This window comes from Crassostrea angulata, chromosome 8 (genome assembly GCF_025612915.1).
Source record: "Crassostrea angulata isolate pt1a10 chromosome 8, ASM2561291v2, whole genome shotgun sequence".
In the NCBI taxonomy this organism is placed as follows: Eukaryota; Metazoa; Mollusca; class Bivalvia; order Ostreida; family Ostreidae; genus Magallana; species Magallana angulata.
This window is the reverse complement of record NC_069118.1, coordinates 18,418,188-18,426,513: the sequence shown is the minus strand read 5'-3', so window position 1 is coordinate 18,426,513 and position 8,326 is coordinate 18,418,188.

Here is an 8,326-nt window from a genome sequence, read left to right as displayed (position 1 = left end):
TTGCGCATGCGCATTACATTCACGCTAAATCACGGGAGGCTCTTTAGTTTACGTTTCCACAATATCACATTTGCATGGATAAATTTAGAAACGATAATCCAATGCAAGTACGTGAAAATTTTCATTAAAAATTTGTCATATATATCATAATTATATATTCTGTTCATCAAAGGAAATACGGGAGAAAACTTTAACTCAGTGCATTTAATATGAAAAGTCCCAAGAGTTCCGAATGTCAGCATGGTGTGTAAATTCAAAGCAATTAAACGTTGGGCAAAAGTGTTTAATTTTTTTAAATAAGAATTAAAGTTTTAGATGAAAGGTATTTTCAGCCCCAAAATGGTTTGTTATGAAAAATTTAACTGCTATTTTTAATGCAGCTTCATTAATTTTCTCCAAAATCGTTTTGGAGCGATTCGGAACCATGCAGGAAGGCATTTTAACTGTTGTGAAGGCCTGTACCGAGACACAGCTAGATTATTCTAACTTAAGTGAAATCAATAGCATTATTGTAAGCTTAAAGCTCGATCGATGTATCTTTTTCGTTAATGTCCGGCATCATAAGCAATGTCAACCCGTGCACGCACGGGTCAAAGTCTAGTTTATCATTTTATTCATTACTTGCCATACTAATATGGTTTGAACGTGGTCAGTAAATTGCATATAAAGCTCGAGCTCCACTCTCGCCCCAAATGAAATTTACTGACCTCGTATAAACCATATCAGGTCAACTACGAACCATATAAAAGTAATGGCATATGTCGTTTTTACGTAACGTAAGATTTAACAAAGCAAAAAAGGTGCGAAGGAGCGTTCTAAAATGCATGTTTCGTCCCTGCAAAATATATTATATTACAAACAAGTAAATATCACCGTATCAAAAGAAAACCAAACAAACAAACAACAAAAACGGAAGAAATTGCAATGTTGGTAATAAATTGCAAGCAAAAATGTATAAATTTGTTATGGAAACTTTTGTAATAAACAAAACATGTTAACATTATTCAAATGATGAAACGTCCCAAACCTTAATAATTCAAAATCGATTTGAAAAAATGGACATGTATTAAAATTTCTCTCAGCAATTATGTGGACGATCTAGGTCGTAAAATATAAACCAAGATATTGTATTAAGACACGATATTGTATTGCAATGAACATACTTTGTTCTAAATTTAATATTAATAGTTCTTTGGTTAAAGGTTGAAATTGTTTTTAAAATCATAGACTGATCCTTTTTAAAAAAAAATGCATCATTTAACTGATGGATATGACGCCTTTCATTCTTCACAACGGCAATTCAGGAAATAGTCTTATATTATACATCTTTTTAATATGTAAACGGTGTGACCGTTGGTCCGAGCGCAGATTTAACACAGTGCAGTTTGATTTTTGTAGAACAAAATATATTTGAAACGTACACAGTAGGATCCGCCTGTGTGCCTACTCAAATCATCAGCCAAAGTTAAACCAAACGTCGCGTGCTCAGTCTACATTATGACATCATGTTATAGACGTAAAACGTACACGTTTTGTCTTTGGAAATAGCCGAAGAGTTACGTTATTCCGAATTTTTGTTTTATTTCTTCTTTCATTGTTTATCAATTTAATTCATATAAATGCTGCGGTAATAAAATTGAATACTTCAGCACCTAAAAGATCAGTTCCTTGACGTGAATGTTTTTATTTTCCATCTGATATTTGATAAGACATACATAGAACTAGTCGTGTTTCTTGATTGAAGCACTATTGAAACTTATCTTGTGTCCTCTTTTATTTCTTTTGATTTAAATTACCTTTTATTGAAACATAGGAAAATTTTAATTGAGTTTAGGAGCAATAAACATCGATAAGTACCAGTCAATCAGTGATCGAACTAACTTTTAAAAAACAAAATGGCTGCCAATATGGCGGCGCCCAGGGCTGGAATAATTTTTTTTGGCCTTAGTACCCCTGATTCAATTTTCATTTTTCACTGATTTTCTTATATATACGTGTTACTATTACTTCGCCCGCCTCTCGCTGCGCTCGGTATAACTTGACTGCCTATACGGCAGCATGAAGTTTTTAAAGCACCGTTGGAATGTGTTACATGTATCAACTTTTTTGTGTTATAATACCCATAAAAGGCGTTTTATTTTGCTTCTGTTTGCCAATTAATGCTTTTGAAAAGCTTTATTTTGCCATTTGTTGCATTAAGGACAGTTTGAAAACGCGTATTACGTTTATTAATATGTAAACGGTGTGACCGTTGGACCGAGCGCAGCTTTAACACAGTGCAGTTTGATTTTTGTATAATAAAATTTATTTAAAACGCACCATGTAGGATCCGCCAGCATGGTTGCCTACTCAAATCATTCGTCAAAGTTAAACTAAACGTCGCGTGCTCAGTCTACATTATGACGTCATATTTAAGACGTAAAACGTTAAAGTTTTGTCTTCGGAAATAGCCGAAGAGAGTTACGTGATTCCGAATTTTTTTAAAATTTCTTCTTTCATTGTTCATCAATTTAATTCATATGAATGCCAATGTAATGAAATTGAATACTTTATTCAGAATCTAAAAGATCAGTTCTTGACGTTAATGTATTTATTTTCCATCTGAAAAATTGATAAGACATACATAGAACAAGTCGTGTTTCTTGATTGAATCACTTTTGAAACTTATCTGGTTTCTATTTTAATTTCTTTTCATTTAAATTACCTTCTATTGAAACACTGGAACTTATTTAATCGAGTTTAGAGGCAATAAACATCGATAAGTACCAGTCAATCAATGATCGAACTAACTTTTTAAAAACAAAATGGCTGCCAATATGGCGGCGCCCAGGGCTGGAAGAAATTTTTTTTGGCCTTAGTACCCCTGATTCAACTTTCTTTTTTCACTGATTTTCTTATATATACGTGTTACCATTAATCCTCGCTTCGCGAGGCGGGCTTAGCTCGCCTCTTGCTGCGCTCGGTATTACGCGTATCCTCATGTAATTTACCTTTTGTTTTTTTCTGAGTTGAAATATAGTACTGTTTTAAAGTATTTAATATGATATATTGCTTTTTTCGCTAACTATACCTTTTATAAAATGTTAAAGGTATTTGTATTAATCAGATTTAAACGTTATGTTGCTATGCCTAGAATGTCCGGCCGGGTATTATGGTGTCAACTGTACGAAGAAATGCCCTCCATTATATTACGGCATAATGTGTAACCAGAAGTGCGATTGTTCACCTTGTCATTATGTTCACGGCTGTATTTCTACTCCCCGTATAACAGGTGAGATATTAAGTACTCTAAGGAAACTTAAAAAAAGATTCTAGTAATTAAATGATATGTTTGTTATTCGTGTATAAAAAATATGGAATGTCTAACATTTAAAATAAATTTGACATACGTAAAACCATAAATAATATGATTATAACAGAAAGTTTATGTAGTATATGATTAGTTTGCATATACATGTGAATATATACACTCAATAAAACTTCTAAGTGATCACCCTGTTAAATTGAAGAATTTGAAAACTTCCAAGTAAAATAATGTAAATTTTTCAATATTTTGTAACTGATATGTCTTTTCATCAATATCACATACAAAAATAGAACCATTTTAACAAAAGCTTGGACTTTGGGTAGTTGGTGTCAAACAGCAATGTGACATAGGCCTGTCTATTTCATTTTAGGCCACTCGGCCATTGCTCTTTGAAATTAACAAGATTTGTCTGGCTTTTGAGCTAAGACTACGCAATCGTTGTATATTTCACTGGACACCAGCGTCATTTTTAGCTTGTTTTGACGCAAGAAATAGATAGTTACATCCTACCGAAAGTCCAAGGCCTTGTTAAATTGGTTCTAAGACAACAAGATTGAAATATTTAGCAAAGGTCAAAGTCTTGGGTCGCAACCAAAGGTCAAGGTCAAAACGTTCTTAACGTGTTGAAAGATAAGTGGAAATCAGACGCCCCGACGACAAGATAAATAAATGCTCTCATTTTACAAGGTAAATACATTATACTACATGAACACTTAGAACTTTTGTTGAGTGTGTTTTATCAATAAAAGAATAGAAAAACTAAGTTGTGCAGCTAAAGTTAATTCTAGAAATTATTTAATGTATTTTAAATTTTTAAGATTTTTGATATCAAATGTCTGATTATCCCTAAAAGGGTTGTTTTGTAATCTAGTTATCATTTAGAGCGGGTATATTTCACGATGTGTTGATTTTCATTTACTTATAACAACTTCCACATCTCTAGTGTATAAAGTTAACAGTAATAGTAAATAAATTATATATCCCAGAAATAATGATCTATATATGAGACATTAGATGGAATAAAGGAAACCACAAAATCACAAGGCACCAATAAAAATACACTTTAAATTAAACGTACTTGCACTCTAAATTTTAAGCTGACCCTATGCCGACAGAACTAGTTCTCTGTCATATGGAGTAAGCGATAATCATTAAATACGAGGTTTCTTTCACTCTCTTTTTTTCACAGAATCAACCAGCTACGAAAAGGAAAACAAAACACGAGGACATGAAACCAATTCTGGTAGAAATGTAGTTATTTTCGTTGGATCTGTATTCAGTTTTCTATTGATATTAGCAATTATTCGAGAAATATGTCTATGCTGCCGATATCTTAGTCCTACTGGCGAACAGAAAATCCTTGATGATGTTTATGCAGATATAGGTGAAATGGAAAATAGAGGAACAGAATGAAGATAAACAGTATTTCACTCCATGGGCCACAAATTAATCAAAGATTTCTATCAATGCTATTGGAAAATTTTGGAAAATTTATGTATTATTTAGTTGGAAAATGATAAAATTATTAAAGTAAACTTGTTCTTTATTAAGAAGTATGTACACTTTATTACTGGCCGACAGAAGGCGATCGGTTGTATGGTATGAAAGTAAAAACTAGCCGAACGCTTGCTTTTCTACAGAGCGATAATGAACGTCTAGTTCAAGCTTTGCTCAGAAATTGTGTGGTTGGTTAAACGATACTAGATATGATTTTTAAAGATTTAAATGTATTTGAAAAAAGAAAGGTTTCTGTTTCTTTTTCAATCATTTAAAAAAGGCTGATGTACACAACATTGCCTATATGTTCGTGGGTACAGCAAAATTATCGACACTTTTCATTTTAAATATTGTTTGGTAAAATAAATTATTTTATGACCGTTATTTAGAAGCTTTTTGTCATTTTTTCCCTTCTAATTAGGGTTAGTCCATGATTTTCTGTTACTACTTCAATTAATATTTAAGCTTTTTACATACATGCAAATACATGTACATACTAAACGTCAAGCCTTCATAAATCTGCATCTACATTAACATGTAAAATGATGTAAATAAAATTATGTTCAATTGATAAATATACATTAGTAAAGGATTGTAATAACCACAGGCAGTAGGATGATAAGTTAAAATAAAGGTCTGCTTCACACTTCAGTGCGTATAGTTGAGTCCAAAAGCAATTCTCAAGTAAACCCAAAGTAAACCCTAAGTAAACCCAGAGTGGACCCAAATTTTCAAAAAGTAAACCCAACGTAAACCCAGAAAGTAAACACGGGGTTTAGCTGGGGTTTACTCTGGTGTTAGGTTGGGTCTGATCGGTACTTTATGTTAATATGTCAATATTAATATTAACAACAACTGACATTGAAATAAAAAAAGTTTACACTTCATAGAAATTTGTGAAGTATATTTGTAAATTCAATCAACCGATCAAACTTTTTGTCTAACTAAAAATAAGGGGCCAGTTTTTCTAAAGGTGGTAACTCGAAACGTATATAGACGTAAACGCAGACATAGACGTAACTAAGGCTAATTTTGCGTTTTACTAAAGGCCGTATCTTACGTTTTGTTGTAGATTTACGTCAAAATTTACGGGTGACGTGCAGCATACGTAGAAACGTACGTACCGTAATAAAAATGGCGACATATTTACTTATACAGCGTTCTCTGAGACAGCAGCGTGTTTTTCGAGATAGAACCTAACCACTGGACTCTTTAAATGACTTGGGGCTCATTTCTAGATACCGTTTCCCTCGAAGGGTAATTCTAGACATGATTGACGGGGTGGATAAGCAACTACGACCATATACTAACAGGTATCCATGCCATCCCTACGCAGCCGCAGGTACTTTTTAGTTAACATTGAAAATGATAGAACCTATGTTACATGTACATAATGGCAACGGGGGTTCTCCTGTTAGCACCAGATGTGAATCTAGTCAATTCGATCATAATTGATAGATTTGATTCATGTCTAGTTTCTTTATTTATTGTGCTTAAGGCTTTCCAAGCTTATTAGGCACATAATGGACTCCAAACAAATATTATCCTTATTAATGTTGTTTTGATCAGTTTAATATTTGAGCTCATGATAACATTTTTTCAATTTAGTTGACAAAAAACGACAATACACGTACATTTTTTTTTTTACTTTTTTATGATTTCGTCAATAAAAGTTCTTTTTTTTTGCCTAAACGACTGAGAAAGGCCTTCTATGCTAAGATGTTCTACGTTAGATTATTTGAATAACAATTGTTTACATGCTTTTTTAATTTCTTTTTTCAGATGTCGGGAGGATTAAAACAATGATAAAATCAACGGTGCATGTGATATATATATATATAATATTATGTGAAAACAATAATAACTTTTGAGCTGCATTTCTTTTGTTTAGGAAAAAATAATGAATCAATACTGATTTATTTTAACATATATACCAGTGAATTTTGTTGAAACAAAACTATACATCAAAATGTCATGGAGAAAAGCTCAAAAAGAAAAGCTTGAGATTGAGATGGAATGAAGATCAACATTAATTTTGATGCAGCAACTGAAACCAACACTGAACCAGTGAACGTTTGCATATTGAAATTATTTGAATCAACAGATTTCCGGCTGAACTCCCTGTAAACAAATTTGACCACAAATGAAAGAGTGTTTGCCGGTTCTACCCATCGAATGTTATATTTCAAACCCTGGATTTCATAGTTACAAATTTTCCTTCGAAGTTGGACTTTATTTCAACTTTGTTTATTGAAATGTCACATGCGCCTGGTAAATTATAATTGAAAATTCAACTATTGATAAAAAAGCATTTCAGGATAAAAATCAATGTCTTCAGTATCGCCTCTATTAAACTACTGATGTCTTCAGAAAAGCCTCCAAACCACTTTCAACTTCAAGAACAGTATTTTGATATGCTCTCTGTGTGTGACTTTTATGAGGTCATTCTAGTGGATAGAAGGGAGATCGAATGTTCATCACTTGAATGATGGCTTAATTAACGTTAAATTATGAGAGCCCCTAACACATAAATGTTATGATATATGTTTTCAAGACCACTTCATGATGAGAGATCAGGAGAACTGGTTTTTACAAAACGATCTACTGAACAAAACTGCATCAAATCCAAAAACCGGGAATGGATGAAAATCATAACAACTGCATTAGCTGTCACTATGATGTGCACTAAACACATGCATAAGTCACATACATCTTAATGAATTCATCTCAGGAGACCTGATGTCTTTATGGTTAGAATAATATACAATTGTAGCGGTTAAATTTTTTTTTCAAAAGTGATCACCTGTCAAAGGCATGCATTTTGACAGATATTTTAAAAAAATGATGCGCATTATTTAATGAAGAATGAAGTCGTATTAAATATATAATATCTTCCTTGTCTTTGCATCCATGTTACTTTATAACATCATTAAAATTAAATAATAATGTATAAAGACAAATCATCAATGTATGTCAACACGTTTTGTCTCTCTAAATTTTAAGCCTTGTACTGCTGATATGTATATTATAAGGACCTCAATCAAAAAATGTTCAACCTTTCAGCCAGCACCAATCAAGGCCTAGAACTAGTTTCTGAGACCATCCCATAAAAAGTCCTTCTCCACAACTTGAATTTGATGAGCCTCTGCCAAGCTGTAAGCTAAAATGGACTCTATTTCTTAAAGAATTCAAATTTTATTTATTTCAATGTTTGCATGAAAATCATGATGATCCCGTCTGATAGAGCTATTCAAAAAGGACCCTTTGACTGCTTTGCCATTTAAGTTGTTTTTTGTTGATGAATTAGTTAATTACATGTAAATCGTTAACTAACAATTGTTATAAGTTTCTAATTTAGGCAGCACTTTAACCGTACGTGGAGCAGGAGACAAAGCAAACACATCAGGCTGGTTCAGTGGTCAAACACTGGACACAAAGAGATTACCATTACAATTATAGTATAGGGTGTTGGATATTGATAGAAATTGGACGCGTCTTTATTGATATTGCAACTATTTTTTC